Raw genomic sequence first — 19,106 nt, 5'->3', positions numbered from 1 at the left:
TCTCCTCTTCATCCCGCTACCACAACCTAAGTTTAGACTCTCATTATCTCTCTCCAAAACTATTGCCTCAGCTTCCTAATTAATCTCTCTGCCTTCCAGCCTCCTCAGGGTTGCAGTGATCTAAATGCAAATCTGAACATGTCATCATGCGACTCTATCAAGGATTAGGTCTAGTCAAATCTCCTTACCCTAGAACACTTGCAGCGGGATCTGGCCACTGCCTGAACTGCCTCATCTCTGCATTTCCCTCACTTCCTCTCTCTCACTCTTTTGATTAGCAATTTCAGGTGACAGGTTCCCAAAACACCCCTATGCTTTTTCATGCCACTGAACTTTTGCTTATGTTGTTTCCTCTACTTGGAACAGGTTAACAGGTTAACCTGGTTAACCGTACTCATCTTCAAAACACAGCTCAGGATTTATCTCCTTTAAGAAACAGTCCCAGATCCCATCCCCACCCCCTAGGCCAGTACTTCTCAAATATTAACATGCATATGATTCACCTAAGGACTTGTTAAGACAAAATCACTTTCAGTCAGTCTGGGGTGGAACTGGAGAGTCTGCATTTCTAACAACCTTCCAGGAGATGCTGCCGCTGGTGGAGCCACACTTGGAGGAGCAAGGCCTCGAGTTCTGTGACTGCAGTATCTCCCTGCATTAAATATTCTGGCTTCATGTCTTCCCACATTAAAAGCTCTTTGAGATTAGAATCAAGACTTCTTTGTATCTTAAGTGCAAAACATATGTTTACCAAGAAAATTGAGTTCTCACTGAATGATTTTAGCTTTTTTTTCTTATTATTTTCCCCCAGGTTACCTTCTGGCAAAGAAATGATTTTATAGCTTGAGGTCTTTAGGTGTTGGCATGACTAGAAGGAAATAAATATTGGGTCACTGTATTTGTATGTCATGTGTGTATGTGTGCACGTATGCACGCACACACACACTCTCTCTCACACACACAAACACACACACCCTTATTCCCTAAAAGAGAAGACTGCCAGACAAGGAATTCCTAACTCAAGAACAAACCTGACCTTTGCACAAATGCATGGAGAGCCAGAACACACATATCTTTTCTCCCCTTCCTTCCTCTTTCCCCTCCTCTTTTCCAAATAGGAGGTGCTCTTCCAGAGGCAGATGGCCATACACAGAGATATCCTGCAATACATGAGAGTCTATCAAGCTGTCTTCTAATTCATTTATTCTACAAATATTGACTGAACACCATCTATGTACCAAGCATCATTTTCTTACTTCACAGTTATCTCTCTCCCACCCCCCACAGTCTACCTAGGCTGCCTGTCCTGTTCTTACTTTGTTTGGCTCAGATTTTTATCTTAAAGGGCCAACGCTTTGACAAAGCCTTATGCCATTTCATCTTCCATATATTTTACAACAGATGGCAGGTAAATAATGCCAGACCAACAAAGTCTGATGTGAAATAAAAAAGAATAGGGCCTTTCATGTGAAGAGGTAAAAGGATATAGGGGCTGAGGTCAAGACAAGACTGCCAGGAAAAGGAGGAAATGTGAGATCACACCTAGGACCTGATCCTGAGGGAGTTGTCAGAGAAGCCACACCTTGGAACCTGAAAAGAGCCAGGTGAACCGACTCCCTGAGGAGCCAGGGACCTTTGTTCCTCCTCTCCTAACCATCTGCCTACATTCCTTCTGCTCTAACCGCATAAGCCCATCTGCTGTTCCCCGAATAAGCTGTGTATTTTCACATTCCCCAGCCGTTGCTCATGTTGAACTCTCTGCCTCAATCATGTTTCCTCTCTTCCTTTGCCATACTTCAGGCTCAATATAAGTGTTGCCTCTTTGTAAACCTCTCCCTAAGTTCTTACTCGGAATCCCCTTCACTCTGTGTAACCTTATGAGCGGTTTATCACAGTTGGATTTTTGCTACAATTAGTGAGTGAGTTGGTTATATCCTTGCCTTGCTCCTCATTCACACTCTTGGGGTATGGAGACCCTTTGCAACCCTTTGTATGGCCTGTACATAGCACATTGTCACCATGTATGTTGAAGGAGAGGAACATCAACCAAATGATGAAAAAACAGGCTGAAATGAGGTGCCAGAGCTGCTTCTGCAGAAAATTACTGTGTTGTACAATTACGTTGGAAAGAAAGTGACAATAGGGTTGCAAAGGAGAGTCTTGATCCATACAATGCTTTTCTAATTTGCCACCAAATAATTCTTCCTCCATGTTCTTTAGGGAATCCATAGATCCTTAGAGGGGAAGTCAGAAACTAACAATTACTATTGTATAGTTAAGCAGCCAAACTTAAAGTGATTTCTACTGAGGATCTGAGGACATATCAAAAGAGAGCTAGTTACAGGGCCACAATAATGGAAAACTGCTGAAAACAGCTGCTGTGACAGCATTAAGTGAAATACATTTTATACATGGTAAGATATCTCTGCCTGGTTTTAACATAGAACTACAAAAAGATGCAAGTGTCTCTAAAAGCTGAAAGGAATAGTAATATAAGTTATAATTAACCTTTATTAAGCCCTGTATGTTCATAAATGTTCCAAAGCACTTTACAGGTGTTAACTAATTTTATCTGCTCAACAATGCTATGATTGCAAGTATTATTATCCTCCTCAATTTATCAATGAGGAAACTGATCCAGAAAGGTAAAGATTTGTTCAAAGTCACAACGCTAATGAAGCATAGAGCCAAGATTCAAATCCAGTCAGCCTGGCTCCAGAGCTTAAGCTTGCATCTCCATCATTTTGAAGTACCTACTGTGCTCTACTGAGCAGCTACTGTGTGCTAGGAATTTTGATGGATACTTTACATGCCTATTTCTTTACAATAAGGTAGGTTATACCCTTTCCTAAAAAAAGAAAAACTAATGAGAAGTTAAGTAACTCACTCAAGACCACACAACCAGCAATTGCTGGCTTCATGTTTATGATAAATATTGTTTAGTCATGCTTAGGTCTATTGGTGTATAGAGCCAACCTTGTGGACCCAATACCATCATCAGGGACCTCAGTTAAAAAAAAAAAAAAAAGACTTGTCGGTGCGGTGGCTCACACCTGTAATCCCAGCACTTTGGGAGGCCGAGGTGGGTGGATCACGAGGTCAAGAGATCGAAACTATCCTGGCCAACATGGTAAAACCCTGTCTCTACTAAAAATACAAAAAAAATTAGCTGGGAGTGGTGGCACGTGCCTGTGGTCCCAGCTACTCGGGAGGCTTAGGCGGAAGAATCGCTTGAACCCAGGAGGCGGAGGTTGCAGTGAGCCGAGATTGTGCCACTGCACTCCAGCCTGACGCTGGCGACAGAGCAAGACTCCGTCTCAAAAAAAAAAAAGAAAAAAGACTTTGCTAATCTATAGAGGATTTTTACATGATTGTGCATAATGCAGTCAAACAGAACTATTAATACACATAAGGTAACTATGTAAGTGATCATGAATGCTTTGTCCTGAGCTCTAGACCTTCCTCAGATTGAGAAAAAAAAAAAAACCGGTTTATTTTATATGAATTTATTTTCCAAGAAAGCAAGGTAAAGTTCCAAATGCAAAGTGCTTTCAAAATGTAATTGATACCTTCCTTTATTGGTTACGCATTATATAAAGTACACTTTTCTGGAAAATGAAGTACATTCCCTTATAGGAACTCAATTACAACTCTGAATAATTGTCATTCATTTTCTCTTACTCTTGTGTTATATTCCATTGTAAATTTTAATTTACCAAGTAAATTGAGAGCAAGCTGGCTGTGACACCTGTCAACCCCACTGATCGCCAGAATTGATTTGCTGGATCTGTCCTCCTAAGATGGTGTTCTGTTTCTTCCTGGCTCTGCCACATGTGTTGTTCCAAAAGCTGGACACTTCATTGGAGAGGATGATTTTTCTAGATGGAGAAAGACAACTGTCTACAGAGAATCAAGTTCTTCTGCTGGAATATTCAAGGCATGTTGAGTAGGTTCCCCTGCCTGACCGTGTCTCTCCCAATAGTTAAGATAATGAGCCACTTGAAGGCAGAGATTTCATCTTTGTGCCTGCAGCCCCCTAGTGCCATGCCTGGCATGTAGTCAATTCTTTAAAATGTTTCTTGAATGAATAAAAAGAAAACAGACACACAGCCAGTTCCTGTGTTCATATAGCTTCAATTACATGAAGGCAACACCTATAAATAAAAATACAGACATAGAACATTCAAACATGCATGGACACAATCTAAACCCCCTTCTTTAGAGTTCTTAGTTTACAAACGGAAAAGGCACCATCCTAGAATAGCCAGTAGAGGGCATCACACACCAAATATAGTTAGAATGTGGCTACAGAAATTGAGTTCAAGTTCTAGTTCCTGATGATCTGAAGAATTCTAAAGGAACACCAAAGCAGAGAATACTTTTGGCCTGTCCTCTGCAAGTGCCTGTATTTCTATTTTGGCGTAACCATGGATAGAAACTTTCCTGTTTGCCTCATTTCATTTTCAGAGATGACTTTTAAAGCATGAAACAGTGAAAAATGCTCACTATAATGGCAAATTTGAAAAGCAAGATATAAAATTGCTTAGGTCTATTGCTGTTTGGAGCCAGTATGAAATTCGATAACTGCTATGTCAATAAATTTTCTTAAAAGACAAAGCAAGCCTGGTATGATGGTGTGTGCCTGTAGTCCCAGCTATTCTACTTGGGAAGCTAAGGCAGGAGGATCGCTTGAGTCTGTGAGCTCAAGGTTGCAGTGAACTGTGAGCGTGCAACGTGGCTACACTCCAGCCTGGATGACAGAGACCCTGTCTCAAAAAGAAAAAAGAATGAAAGAAGGAAGGAAGGAAAGAAAAAAGAAAGAAAGAGGAAGAAATAAAGAAAGAAAGGCTGGGCGCAGTGGCTCACGCCTGTAATCCCAGCATTTTGGGAGGCCGAGGCGGGTGGATCACGAGGTCAAGAGATCGAGACCATCCTGGTCAACATGGTGAAACCCCGTCTCTACTAAAAATACAAAAAATTAGCTGGGCATGGTGGCGCTCGCCTGTAGTCCCAGCTACTCGGGAGGCTGAGGCAGGAGAATTGCTTGAACCCAGGAGGCGGAGGTTGCGGTGAGCCAAGATCGCGCCATTGCACTCCAGCCTGGGTAACAAGAGCGAAACTCCGTCTCAAAAAATAAATAAATAAATAAATAATAAAAATAAAAAAATCAAGAAAGAAAGAAAGAAAAGACGAGGTATTAAAATAAAGTGGAACGAAGAATCCAAAACAAGAACAAGGATTCTTTTTGTGATGACTTTTTATATATACATGCATATTTATTTTTCTGTATCCTCCAAATTTCTTGAGCACTTTGGTAATGTAAAATATATATTTGGCATAAAACAAGATTTAATATTTATTAACAATTAGTGCTTATAAAAAGTTCTCTATAGTCAAATATTGTGTTTCATTCTTTTTGGAGAGATAGTTATTGATGGTGGGTGTGAGGAACCTCTACTGGCCATTTAAGTCTATGGTTCTTGATAGTGGCTCTTCTCTGGAATCACCCAGAGCACTTCTGGAGTGCCAAGCTCAGGCCTCACTTCAGGGATTCTGATTTGATGATGAACCTAAAACTATCAATAATGTTTACTTATTTTCAAGACATTTAGGAGAGGTGTTATTAGAATAAGTGCTCTTCTCTTTCAGTAACTTGTACTTCTTGAGAAGAAAATGTGAAGCCTCGAAAAAGAACTTCAGAGATTGAATAACCATACATTAACTGATTGATCTATTTGTGGGAAATAATGTAACAACTACACCCTGAATCAGGGTTGCTACAGTTGTATGTGTGTATACAACTTAGAGCTCTAAAAGCTGGATTGGTTCCAATATTTCCTCTAACTACCCTGCAGCCCTTGGGAGATAATTAGCTAATGGCAGTAAAGGTCTTTTAAACTTGAAACATGTTGTATAAATGCTAACCACAGGAAACACACAGAGGATTTCCACTGATTGCCAATACTTTGCAACCAGAGACAATTTGTTACATCTTTCAGCCAATTTCTTTTTTTGTAACTGAAATCTTTCTAGTCTTTAATCCCAGGGAAACAAAGGAAGTTCTTTTTTTAATGCCTTTCCTACAAATCAAAGACCTAAGACAGTTGCTCCTTTCACTGCCTCACATGTGAGGTTCCTGCCTCAACAAAACACCACATTGTAATGTGGTTTGTGTGGATGAAGGTTAGGCAGTTCACTGGTTTGCTGTAACTGAAGCTGGGTGCTACCCAAAAAAGGGGTCATACTAGCTTCTCTAGTAGGAGTCCTGGTACTACCCTATACATCATCTTTTGTTTTAAAGCAAATAATCTGTGCACATGGTAATAAATCACATTGTATAAAAGAACTTCCATTGAAAAGCAACAGCCTTTCCTCCCTCCCCTTGCTCAGCTCCAGTTCTTCCGGAGAGAAAAACTTCCTTGTTTCATCGGGTATGAGATCACTTGGTGTTTACTTCCATTGCACTCTATATTGCTCGTGTTGGTTTACCAACCTTTAGTCAATAGCAGTTAATTCCACAGTTTTAAAATGAGCACGTCTCTCATATTGCCCTCTTCTTCCCAATGTTTAACAGCAGTAATCATATATTTCATTTCCCCTTTTGGAACTAAACCTTTATATTTCTAAATACTCACATTTCTATTTCTTTTTAATAGCATGTCTGTGGGCTTTCTCTTCTATAAAATGAAGCAGTGGTTCCGCTTCCCATTCCTGCACTTTTCCTCTCGCTTCTATTTTTGTCAGCTATACTTTACAACTAACAAAATTGTTAATATTTCTATTGTACTGCCATCGTAAAAAACTATTTTCTACTTTTTCTATAGGTTGACTTTAGAAGTTTAAGAAACTATATAATTCCTTCCAAAAAGTGTAGTAAGGAAAGGGAGAGAACTAACTATACATTGGAGAAACCTGGTAAACACTCGCTCGGCCAGGTGATTGAGGTCATATTGATAGTATGTGCTATCAATACATAGTATGAATGTGCTCTTGATTTGATGTGATAAAAATGGCACCTTACCTTTTCGGTTCTCCTCACAAAACCAATCACGCAGCCTAATAAGAAGAAAACAATTTTAAAAATCCCAAGTGAGCGACAGTCTACAAAACCCTAATCAGTAGTCCTCAAAACTGTCAAAATCATCAAAAACAAGAAAAGCCTGAGAAACTGCTATAGCCTAGAGGAGCCTGAGAAGACATGACAGCTAAATGCAATGTGATATCCTGGATGCGACGGGATTCTAGAATAGAAAAGAGACATTAGGGAGAAACTAAAACAATCTGCATAGGGTATGAACTTTAGTTATTAATAACGTATTGGTACTCATTCATTAATGTAACAAATGGGCTATACTAATGTAAGATGTTAATAACAGGGAAACTGACTGTAGGGTATATGGGAACTCTCTGTACTATCTTGCAATTTTTCCGTAAGTCAAACAGTTCTGAAAAATAAAGTTATTTAAAATTTTTTAAAAAATAAAAACAGGCTGGGCACGGTGGCTCACGCCTGTAATCCTAGCAGTTTTGGAGGCCGAGGCGGGCAATTGCCTGTGCTCAGGAGTTTAAGACCAACCTGGGCAACATGGTGAAACCTTGCCTCTACTAAAAATACAAAAAATCAGCTGGACATGGTGGTGGGCACCTGTAGTCCCAGCTACTGGGAAGGCTGAGACAGGAGAATCGCTTGAACCTGGGAGATGGAGGTTGCCGTGAGCCAAGATTATGCACTGCAATCCAACCTAGGTGGCAGAGAGAGACTGTGTCTCCAAAAAAAGAAAAGAAAAAATCCAATATACTGCACATACTCAATTATGATTAATATAAACATTGTTCAATGTTAATATGTTAGGATATTTTCTTTTCTATGGACTTAATGTTATAACCCCTGGGTCTCTCAAATGAGGCTATTTCTAGCATCAAGGTCAAATGAATTGCCTTTTCATAGACTCTCTTAATTGTTTATATTCCTGCCCAGTTGTAGTTTGCTTCATGTGTGGTCTGTGACTTTATTGTTCAGAATTGTTTCTCTTAAGTTTCCAATTGTCATTTTATCATTGTGTATTCTAGGCTGTGGCATTTTCTGCCCAATTTAACCATTAACTCTCCCCTTCCACCTTCTTTTAGAAATTTGTTGAAATTTCCAGTTTATTGCTTTCTACTGCTCCCTACTACATGCTTTTCTCCCCCTTGTGCTTATTTACTTTTATTTCGACGAGGTCATGGGAGAAGGTGAGTGCATATAGGTTCACTTTCCTGTCTCAAAAAAGAAACTTACTTCATCTTTCAAACAATTTCGTAGATACTAGAGTATACTAGTTGAGATCTGGCTCGAAGAAAGGAAAAGTATATGCAGCATTACTGGGCTAGTTCTAGTGCTCAGGGAAAAAGAAAGAGTGCTTTCCATCAATCAGTGGCCTTCCTGCCCCAGATATTTCTAGAAACAGGTTATTCTGATCAATACAATTCTCTTACTTGTTCTTAAAGAATCACATGATGGTAGGAAAATGCGTTGTTTTAATAGAAAGGTAGAAGGTACTTGTCCAAGGTCATTCAGCTAACAAATGAGAGCGTTATGACTCGGAAACAAGCAAGGGTGACCTGAGGAGTCTTCTGACCCCATCCTGAGTCTGGAATCACTGTTTCCCTCTCAATCCTCTCCAAGCCTCTCTGACCACATCCTTTTCAGAAATTCTAAAAGGAGGCCTAGAGAAAGGACAGCATAGGGTAGGAGGCTAAGAGGACTAGCTGGAAAAGTGTCTGCTCCTGCTTTTTTCAGGGATCTACTTGCTGTGGCTGAGATAAGAGAACTCTGGGGACTTACCTTCCCTCTTCACTCCCTCCCTTACCCGAAACCTGCCTGGGTGGAGCTGATACAGACAGCAGGCCTGGCTCTACTTGTTTTGGCAAAATATATGCCCTGGCTTTAGAATTAAATATCCCTCTTCATGAGGGAGGTAGTAGATGTTCCTATTTACATAATAAATCTTTCTCCTCAAAGTTTTCTTATTCCTAAATATTCATGCTGTTATGAATTGCTAAAAGAAGAAAGGTCATAGGTGTATGATGTTTCATTCAGTAAATTAATAAATATTAGGCAAAAGGGACCGACCACAACGGTCCTGTAATGCCAGCACTTTGGGGGGCTGAGGCGGGTGGATTGCCTGAGATCAGGAGTTCAAGACCAGCCTGGGCAACATGGTGAAACCCTGTCTCTACTAAAATACAAAAAAAATTAGCCAGGCATGGCAGTGTGCACCTGTAGTCTCAGCTACTTGGGAGGCTGAGGCAGGAGAATTAATTGCTTGAACCTGGGAAGTGGAGGTTGCAGTGAGCTGAGATTGTGCCACTGCACCCCAGCCCAGGTGACAGAGTGAGACTCCATCTCAAAAAAAACAAAAACAAACAAATATATATATATATATATATATATATATGAAGCAAAAGGAATTTTTCCCATGCTCTTTAACTCTTTATTGTTTTTTGCTTCCAGAAACTGGAAAGAAGAAAGAAAAATGTTAACAGTAAACTTGACTGTTTATTTAATTTTTAAAGCACAAAGTAATGAGGGAGAGGGCCTTCCTCCTCCATATCCTACAATTGCCTTCTGTAACTCTACTCAGATATTATCCCCCCAGGGCAACAGAGAGTATCCTCTAGAGGATGTAACTGGAGAGTCTAATAAGAAAGCCATGTTCAACCTTCAAAAACCATGGCAATAATCTGTTATAATCATTTCTTTGAATCATGTTGAAAATGCACCCCTTCCTAGGAGGCAGCCCTATGATGCACTAAGAGCTTCCATTGATTCTTATTAATTTATCTGAAAATGAAGGACAGCTGTGACTTACCAAAATTTCTTATTTATGAGGGACACATCTTGTGTTCCTTAGCCTCTCTCCATCCTTCCAGATTCTTGTCTAGGGAGCTGTACATTGCCAGTGAATTAAAAGGTTCAATATTAGAATCTTCTAATTTTTACTTGAGAATATTGTCAAATATAAATTTCAAACTCAAGTCCCCACATTGAGAAAATTATTCTTGATGCTAAAATGAAATATTTAAAATATCTCAAAATGGTTTGCCTTCAAAACCAGGGAATGCCTAGATAAGGATGATAGGACATCCATATAAACACTATTTAAAAATTTTAAAAATGGTTGAGATGGAATATCTGGTTACTATACATTGATTAATAGCATGAAACATTGGCATTAAAAAATATATATTGTGAGCAGTGGCTCACACCTGTAATTCCAGCACTTTGGGAGGCCGAGGCGGGTGGATCACAAGGTCAGGAGATCGAGACCATCCTGGCCAACATGGTGAAACCCTGTCTCTACTAAAAATATAAAAATTAGCTGGGCATGGTGGCGCATGCCTGTAATCTCAGCTACTTGGGAGGCTGAAGCAGGAGAATCACTTGAACCAGGGAGTCGGAGGTTACAGAGAGCCGAGATTGTGCCACTGCACTCTGACCTGGAGACAGAGGGAGACTCCATCTCAGAAAAAAAAAAAAAAAAAAAATTGGAGGCTGGGTGTAATCTTAGCACTTTGGGAGGCTAAGAGAGTGGTGACTCACGCCTGTGATCCCAGCATTTTGGGAAGCCAAGGTGAGAGAATCACTTGAGGTCAAGAGTTCAAGACCAGACTAGTCAACATAGTGAGACCCCGTCTCTACAAAAACTAAATTAGCCAGGCATGGTGGCATGTGCCTGTAGTCCCAGCTACTCAGGAGGCTGAGGCAAGAGAATCACTTGAGCCCAGGAGGTTGAGGCTACAGTGAGCCATGATCACGCCACTGCACTCCAGCCTGGGTGACAGAGCAAAACCCTGTCTCAAAAAAAAAAAAAAAAAAATGTGTAATCACTGAAAAGGTTGAGGTAGTTCTATATGTTTGATATGTATGTTTATAACATATAAAGTGAAAAGGCAGGTTACTTACAGGTTGTATGTCATCTCATTTGCATATATATAGTCTGTAGTATACATACATGTGTATATTTATGTGCATGAAAATTTCCAAGGGATCTAGTCTATAGAGTGGTTAACTGGAAGGTCAACTGTGAGGTGAAATGTTTGTAAAGGGATTTTTCACTATCCCAGTTCTCAATGTTGAATTTTTATAATAAGCTAGTTTTACAGGCATCATCAGCAGAAACAACAGTGATAATTCCATTTGGAGAAAATACAAGGTAATTGGAGATGGTCTGGCACATTGCAGCCATCATTATAATACCAATCATTTTGTCTTCTCCTAGTTAATTGGATACCAATAAGCAAGGATTGACTGTGTTGGAAAGGAAAACATTCTGAGCCATACTTTCACTAACAAACTGGAAAAAGCATACAATTGAATTGCGGGAGGGGAAATATGATGACCAAACTTGGCAAGGTGAGAGATTTCCCTGCCTAATCAGTTTTCCTACCTCTCCAAAAGAATCAGCCAGTATCTTTTAGTCTGGGCAAGAAACTCTGAGAGCATCCACCCCTACCACCCTTTAAGTGACCAACTCTGAGAGTAAAGCTGATAAACATCAGAGCACTGCAGCCCCACTTTTTCTGCAGATCCTTATTATCTTCTCAAGGAAATGGGAATTTCAAAAACACTAAATGCTCAGAGAAAACATCAAAGAGTCCCCTTACGCAACAGGCAATGTCAGAGCAATCCTGTGAAACACAGCTTCGTGTGGCATTGTTCTAAGGAGAGACTTTCACAATCCAGTCATCTTCATGTGTCTTCTCACTCTGCAATTAAATATTCTCTTACTGCCTCCTGTAGTTCCCCTAGTCTAGACATTATAATTATCATGACAATTCTTCCAATGTCCTAATTAACAGAGAATGAAACACCCTGGAAAAAGAAAGTCAGGACCCCGGGACTTTGAAGTCATATCTGCCAATGCCAATGAGGAAATTAGCCAAATATAGAGGAGAATGATTCACGGACTTCTTCACTTCCCTATCTCCCCTTGCTGACCTTCCTATACTCTTCTCAAAGAAACATATCGAAAGTTTGCTTCTACTTTTCTTCCTCCGTATTTAATCTTCCCACACCACATGGCTCTGTTGAGGTCCATCTAGGCCATCAGAATTTAGTAGCTAGTCTGTGCTGCACCAAGACATTCCAGTTTGCAGTGTGTTTTTGAAAATGTGCTTTTATAAATAAATTATGAATTTCTGCAGCACACAGATCATTTGTACATGACTGCCTAGATAGAAGCAACTTGAGCCTATTCAAACAGGACCCAGGTTTCAGATTTGGGACAGGAGGCTTATTAAAGAAGTATCCCTCCAGCCTCTTTTCCATCTTTCCCCTTGTGTAGTGAGGGACTTGGTGAGCCTAATAACAAAGCCACTGTACTCCGTCCAGTGCTCCACCCTTGTTTAGCTGCCACAGCTGTGAGTCAGGGGGTCCAGGGGTGCTCACACACAGCTCTGCCCAAGGTCAGGGCCACATTTCATACAAAGGGCTTGCCATTTACTGGCAGCTGCAGGATGTTTAGTGTGAGCCGAAATTCCCCAGCAATTGAGTTCTGTGGGCTGAACTGCCCTGCCCTTCTAGGGAACTCACACCCAGTATCTTATTACTTCTGCCTAGTCACTAACATCTCTCTGTTTTCAACTTTAATTTTCTTTCTTTTTTTTTTTTTTTTTTTTTTTTTTTTTTTGAGACAGAGTTTCGCTCTTGTTACCCAGGCTGGAGTGCAATGGCGCGATCTCGGCTCACCGCAACCTCCGCCTCCTGGGTTCAGGCAATTCTCCTGCCTCAGCCTCCTGAGTTCAGGCAATTCTCCTGCCTCAGCCTCCTGAGTAGCTGGGATTACAGGCACGCGCCACCGTCCCCAGCTAATTTTTTGTATTTTTTTTTTTTTTTTTTTTCCGAGACGGAGTTTCGCTCTTGTTACCCAGGCTGGAGTGCAATGGCGCGATCTCGGCTCACCGCAACCTCTGCCTCCTGGGTTCAAGCAATTCTCCTGTCTCAGCCTCCTGAGTAGCTGGGATTACAGGCACGCGCCACCATGCCCAGCTAATTTTTTTTTATTTTTAGTAGAGACGGGGTTTCACCATGTTGACCGGAATGGTCTCGATCTCTTGACCTCGTGATCCACCCGCCTCGGCCTCCCAAAGTGCTGGGATTACAGGCGTGAGCCACCACGCCCGGCTAATTTTTTGTATTTTTAGTAGAGACGGGGTTTCACCATGTTGACCGGGATGGTCTCGATCTCTTGACCTCGTGATCCACCCGCCTCGGCCTCCTAAAGTGCTGGGATTACAGGCGTGAGCCACCGCGCCCGGCTCAACTTTAATTTTCTTACTTCTCATCTGCTTCTCTCTGTCTTTAAAGAAATTTGGAGGCGTTATCAGTGAAAAGGGAGGTGTCAGTAGAGGGGAGGAGAAGAGGGGTCCTTTCTTCCCCCTCATTTTATACACATACACATCAAGAACCCAGAGCTTTGTGAGACCCTGGGGACCAGGACTCCTGGCTAGCTGTCTCTGGACATCCCTTAACACAGGGTAACGAGATTCCTGGCCCCTGTCACTCCCCATTTGCTCCCTGCCATGTTCCTTTTTAAGATGAATGACTAGCCTGAGAAGCCAAAGGGGTCAAAATGGCTTAAGAGGTTATCTCTCATTGATAATAATATCATTAGTAATAATATTTAACAGTTTACAAAGCCCTTTCACTTATATATTACTCTGGTGGAGCCTCACTAAACCCTGTGAAGTTGGTTTCATTATTATCCCCTATTCACAGAAGAAGAAATCTGAGTACTAAGTGGTCAAACAAATAAGACATGTGATCGCATTGGGACTCAGACTAAATGCAGATCCCAGGGACTGTCATCCAACAGTTGCTTTTAGTATAAATTGCCGCATCCATAGTACCCAGGATCAGGGAAGTTACCTTAGGCTGGTGTCTACGCACAAGTGACCACTAAGTGGACCAGAGGTAGATGGCTGGCCTGAGGCAGGCTTTCCATCAGTTGGTTAATGACTCATGAAGATGCCTCGGGCAAAGAGCTCTACCCAAAGGGCAGCATCACGGAACAAATGCATCTGCACTAGCTCTCTCAGGCATTTGGATTGAGGGATTGGCCTCTTGATAAAAAGAGGAAAACATAGGAAAAAAGCAGAAAGATAACAAGAGGGAGATGATCCTGGCTATGAGAAAGATAAAGGAAAATCAGTCCCTGGAGCTCCCTCAATCCCCAAACAGTTTTCTGGTTCCAGTTTGTGTATCTATGATAAACACTCTCTTTCCTAGAGGGCCTCAGTGTTTCTCTCCTCCTTAAAACCAAAGGAGCCTTTCCATTCTCTGTCCGCCAGTGATCTTTGCTGACTTATTCCAAAGCAGTGGCCCCTGTCAAGTATCCAACAGGAAGAGATTTGGGGCAAGGGAGTCTCTCAGATCTCACTAGGGGAGGTGGTTGATCTTATCTCCATATTTTCTGCTGCTTTCATTTCCTCTCTGCCCACAAAGAGAGGTTCTGGCCAAACCAGGAAATTCAGCTCATGTGGTCTCCAATTCAGCTGGTTAGGCAGGCAACACACAGGACCCACTACTGAATCCAGGTGGTTAATCTGGCTCTTGAAAGATCAACTTTACAAAGATCAAAATTTTTGAATCAATTTATTCTAAGATAAGGTAAACATGTAGTTTTGATTTGCAAGCTCTGATACTGTGTTCCAAGGGGAAAGATTCTTACAAACAAAAAGGTGGATTTGTTTCAGTAAGAGAATACTTTTTGTTAGGCATGGTGTCATACACCTGTGATCCTAACACTTTAGGAGGCTGAAGCAGGAAGATGGCTTGTGCCCAGGAGTTGGAGACTAGCCTGAGGAACACAGCAAGATCCTCCTCTCTACAAAAAACTTAAAAATTAGCCAGGTATGGTGGCACATGCCTGTAGTCCTAGCTACTCAGGAGGCTAAGGCAGGAGGATCGTTTGAGCAGGAGGTCAAAACTACAGTGAGCCATGACCATGCCACTGCACTACACAGTCTGGGTGACAGAGTGAGACCTTGTCTCAAAAAGGAAAAAAAGAGAGACTACTTTTGAAATTATACTGCAAAACAATGTGATGGCCTTACAAAATCTGTTTTCTAAACACCTCTCTGTGAAAAAGATAAAATAGTTGGAAGAAAGGAGTCATTTGAAGGAATTTTCTATCTCCAGCGAAGACTTTATTCAGGAGGATTTATTTTCCATTCGCCTAGATCTTATAAAAGGAAGCATAATCTGAATCACCACCTGGAAGTAGCTTTTGTACCTTTGCCTTTCTTTTCTTTTCCATTTTTCCTATAGCTATACTTTTTTTTCATTTTAGAAACAGGGCCTTACTCTTTCATCCAGGCTGGAGTGCAGAGGTGTGATCTCAGCTCACTGCAGCCTCAACCTCCTGGATTTAATAGATCCTCCCACCACAGCCTGCTGGGTAGCTGGGACTACAGGTGTGCACTACCACACCTGGCTAATCTTTGTATTCTTTGTAGAGATGGGGTCTTGCTATGTTGTCCAGGCTGGTCTCAAACTCCTAGGCTCAAGCAATTAGCTTGCTCGACCTTCCAAAGTGCTGGGATTACAAATGTGAACCACTACGCTTGGCTATCTATACTTTTTAAAAGTTAATCTGCATTTTTTTTTTAATTTTTTGAGACAGAGTTTTGCTCTTATTGCCCAGGCTGGAGTGCCATGGCCCAACCTCGGCTCACCACAACCTCTGCCTCCCAGGTTCAAGCGATTCTCCTGCCTCAGCCCCTCCGAGTAGCTGGGATTACAGCATGCAGCACCATGCCCAGCTAATTTTTCTATTTTTAGTAGAGACAGAGGTTTCTCCATGTTGGTCAGGCTGGTCTTGAACTCCTGACCTCAGGTGATCCGCCTGCCTTGGCCTCCCAAAGTGCTGGGATTACAGGTGTGAGCCACCTCACCCAGCCATCTGCATCATTTTTTATTGTGTTCAAACTTTTGGGAGGGGCCACATTCCTGAATACTTTTACCTGTTTTAACAAGAAGCATTGAATATGAGAGCCCCAGGTATTTAAATCAGAGCACTTCAAAGGCAGCTGGCTCTGCAATCCTGAATATAATAGTCTAAACAAATATGATTCAGCTTGAATTTGTTGTAATGCCAAGAGCTTTCCAACTAGGAATATCCTGATGTGAAACAGAAATTAGAAAGTATCTGGAATCTTTCAAAGCTAAAGTATAGTGGTTCAAGCCTCTGTTTCTTTGTTACCAGAGAGGTAAGACAATGAATGAATCAGTTGGGGACATATTTTGCAAATGAAAACAAAAGGGAAAAACAAACAAAAACACCTAAGGTTGACAGACTTAGTAGCCTCACAACATTTAAGTCAGGAGATAAGTATTTTGGCTTTCTGGCTTCTATAGTAGAGGGCAATAAGGAAAAAGGTTTTATATAAGCCAATTCCCAGTGTCTGCCATCAACAGAATGGTAGGGGAGAGGAAGCAATCTAAAGTCACCTGAGATGAAAAGCTCTCAGGCTTATGCCCTAAGAGGTAAAGTCCCATTCTAGATAAAACAATACTGAAATAGCTCTCTGGTTAGTGTTCAATATTCTACCTAAATAACATGTTTATAGTCAGGCAGAGAAAAAATGCATTCAGAGAAATGTACAGGGAGGAAAGCTCTGTGTCAACAGGAGATGACCTCACTGAAGACAGCTTCCAGCACCCTCTGTCTGGCTCACTGCTACCTGATTGGTCAGGTCACAGTATATAGTGATTCTTCCAGGAGGCCTACCTGGACTTCTTATCTAAATTATACGCCTCTGCTAAAATGCTCACATATAATCTTGAAGTTAACTCTTGTAACATATCTCTTTCATTTGTAAGCCTTGTTTGATATCTTCTTTTCCATTTAGACATGGAAGTTCTATGAGGACAGAGTCTGTATCTGTCATGTTCCCTGATATTTCTCAAACACTTAGCACAATGTTTGGCATATAATACGTGCTCACTAAGTTTGTTTTGGGTGGAGCCAAGCTGATTTGGCTCTCCTATTGATATATTATGCTCCTCCATAAGTTATCACATTCATAAATATTTATTATAATTACATAATTACCTATTTAAAATCTGCTTTTCTAACTAATTCTTTAGTTCTATGTGACTCCAGCATCTCTCATAGTGCCTGGTATATAGATATGATATAGATGTTCAATAAACACTTGTTGAATAAATGATTGCATTAGTCAAGATATATAACCACTGTGATACTCGGTTTCCCAATCTGCAATCATAACCACCACCGTAAGTACCATGATGATTAAATGTCATGCATGTGTAGAAGCTCAATAAAGAATTCTTTCCTCCTCATGGTGAACCCCACAGACTGAAGCTCTGGGGTTTGCCATGGAATGAAAAAGCAGAACAGAGAATTTGGAGAACTAATCTGGAATCTGGTCCCAGAAGCTTTAATCTACAAAAGGTCCATGACAAAAATAAGGGAGTGTTTTATTTTTCTAGGGCTGTCATAACATAGTAGCACAGATTGGGCATCTTAAACAATGGAAGTCTATTTTCTCACCATTCTGGAGGCAAGAAGTCCTAGATCAAGGTATTAGCAGTGTTGGTTTCTTCTGAGGCCTCTCTCCTTGGCTTGCAGATGGTCATCTTCTCTGTCTTCACGTGGTCTTCCCTCTTTGTGTGTCTGCATCCTAATTCTCTTTTCATAAGGAAATCAGTCATATTGGATTAGGGCCCACCCTAGTGGCCTCCTTTAGCCTTAATTATGACTTCGAAGACTCTATCTTCAAATAAATCCTGAGGTACTGGGAGTTTTGGCTTCAACATATAAATTTGGGAGTATCACAATGTAGCCCATAACAGGGGGCATTGGCAAATATGCTCCTATTCTCTCTTCAATTCAAAAAATATCTCACACATAATCTTCTGGTGAGGGTAATAAGTTTTAAAATACCTACAGCCTGCTAAGAGGGCAGTCTATCAGCGACTCCCTCCACTCAGTGAGTTGCTCCACTAAGTGGAATGCTTTCCTATGAGCCACAGAAAACTAGTCGCCCAGGTGATAGAGGAGGTCGAGGAATGAGAATTCCTCATTTTGACTCACAAGTTGCTACTGGGAAGGGTAGAGCTGGGTAGGCCTAGGAAAAATAATAAATAAAATATTTTACACATCTACTGTGTGTTGTGCCAAGAATGAGTGACATTAGTCCATTGCATTCTTTACATTAACTCCGTGAGACAGATGCATTATTATCATCATCCTCATTTTACAGTAAAAGAAGTTTAGACACATGGTAAGTCGGAGCAGGGATTGGAATCAAAGTCCTTCTGAGGCCAGAACACATATTTCCACCTTCTAGACTTCTTGGGGACAGTTTTCAACATGAGGACATAAAGATCATGAGGATCAGTGCATCAAAAGGAAGGCAGCAAAACCAGATTTTTCACTTTTCCTGTTCTACAATTTTGCAAACAAACAAAAAACAAAAGCAAACTTGTGTACCCATTTGGACATGTATCCTAGTGGCTGTCAGTGCTAGGAATATGGCTGTCAAATGCTCTATGATTTACCTGCCCACCCCAAAATACTAGCTCAGCTTCACAGGTGCAAATGTTACCTATGCAGGAAAGGCTGGGGCTCAGCCCTGACTGTTTCCCATTTTGGAAAGCCTGAAGGAACAGATCTTGTTCCTAAACCACTCCATGAATCAGGGCTTTCTCTAGGGCTGTGGTTCTCTACCCATACACAGAGACCCAATATACCTTTCTTATAACAAATATTTGTAACACTTCTCTTGCCATCATGAAATTAAGTACTTAGATAATAAAACCTGTGGGCCAGGCAGAGTGGCTCACGCCTGTAATCCCAACACTTTGAGAGGCTGAGATGGGTAGATTGCTTGAGGCCAGGAGCTTGAGACCAGCCGGGGCAACATGGCAAGACCCCCATCTCTACAAAAATACAAAAATTAGCTGGGCATGGTGGCAGGCACCTGTAATCCCAGCTACTTCGGAGCCTGAGGGAGGAGAATCGCTTTAACCCGGGAGCTGAGGTCGCACCACTGCTCTCCAGCCTGGGCTATAGATGGAGACTCTGTCTCAAAAAAAA

At 41.3% G+C, this 19,106-nt stretch overlaps 1 long non-coding RNA gene across 1 annotated transcript; it reads right to left on the bottom strand.

Annotated features, from left to right (window-relative positions):
• Positions 1-3,453: 3,453 nt before the first annotated feature.
• Positions 3,454-18,813, bottom strand: LOC105725692 (uncharacterized). The gene is made up of 3 exons (XR_001109341.3): positions 17,559-18,813; positions 7,022-7,056; positions 3,454-4,154 (listed from the first exon to the last, which is right to left on the bottom strand). It is a non-coding gene; the product is annotated as an uncharacterized LOC105725692 (long non-coding RNA).
• Positions 18,814-19,106: the final 293 nt, after the last annotated feature.

The sequence above is a fragment of the Aotus nancymaae genome, unplaced genomic scaffold (genome assembly GCF_030222135.1).
Source record: "Aotus nancymaae isolate 86718 unplaced genomic scaffold, 86718_ANA_hifiasm-v0.15.2.pri h1tg000007l, whole genome shotgun sequence".
In the NCBI taxonomy this organism is placed as follows: domain Eukaryota; kingdom Metazoa; phylum Chordata; class Mammalia; order Primates; family Aotidae; genus Aotus; species Aotus nancymaae.
This window is presented reverse-complemented; position numbering and strand designations above follow the sequence as displayed.